Here is an 854-nt window from a genome sequence, read left to right as displayed (position 1 = left end):
CCCCCAGGAGGTAAACACTAATGGTGACAGCTGTCAATACAAAAACCTTACTGTGTGTTTATAACAGTAACGGAAGAAAACCTCAATGTTACAGCCCATGTGTCAACATCGGTTAGCTGGAATAGCTACAGTTAGCATCACAGCCTGCTAGCTTGCCGGGGGTTTAATACGAGTCCCTTACCTGTAGTTTGGCCCCGGTTTTCTCTTCCGCTGTTACTGGTATAGACAGGCCATAGAGCTCAGAGATCCATAGTGCGCTAACAATGACACAGGGAGAAGAAAGGAAGAAGAAGAAGAAAGAGCTAATAGCTACGCGGCTAAAGACAGCTCGACAACCACTTCCTTACCTACACGTCAGCAGCGCGTCCGCAGGCGTCATGACGTCAACCACACGAACGCCGAGAAAGGTTAGTTGGATTATTTTTTTTTCTATCCACATGATGAAATGATTGTGTAATATATGCACAGTGGCGCCCCGCTTTACTGCCTATGGTCTCTGACTTAATTAGCACTGTGCGTACTGTCTGGCTTTGTGAATTTATTCCACTTACATTTCCAGGCCAAGCAAACAAGATTTGGCTCTTCCAAAAAAGTCGCAGCAGTGTAACAGCTGTGGCAGGGGGTGAATATGTGGATGTCATTTCCAGTAACCATAACAGCATAAATAACAGACATGAAAAGATATAGCAGCTATAGTATTTACTTTAATATAAAGTGTACGATTGCTGAGCTACAAAAGCTGATTTAGTGTTCTGACATTTATTCAAAGGACTCCAATACCTCTTATTATTATGTAAGTATGTGGAATTTTACACAATAATACTAACAATTTTGGTGGTACTGTTGGGTCTCTG

The 854-nt window shown here is 42.5% G+C and overlaps 1 protein-coding gene across 2 annotated transcripts in view; it reads right to left on the bottom strand.

Annotated features, from left to right (window-relative positions):
* preb (prolactin regulatory element binding) overlaps positions 1-400 on the bottom strand; it is a 14,210-nt gene extending 13,810 nt beyond the window's left edge. For both annotated transcript variants that reach the window (XM_035672744.1, XM_035672745.1), the window contains exon 1: positions 348-400. The gene's annotated coding sequence lies outside the window, so the exon portion shown is untranslated. The remainder of the gene's footprint in view (positions 1-347) is intronic.
* Between the last annotated feature and the right edge of the window lie 454 nt (positions 401-854).

Source organism: Morone saxatilis, unplaced genomic scaffold (assembly GCF_004916995.1).
Source record: "Morone saxatilis isolate NCDOM2014 unplaced genomic scaffold, NCSU_SB_2.0 Contig24, whole genome shotgun sequence".
NCBI classification, from domain to species: Eukaryota; Metazoa; Chordata; class Actinopteri; family Moronidae; genus Morone; species Morone saxatilis.
This window is presented reverse-complemented; position numbering and strand designations above follow the sequence as displayed.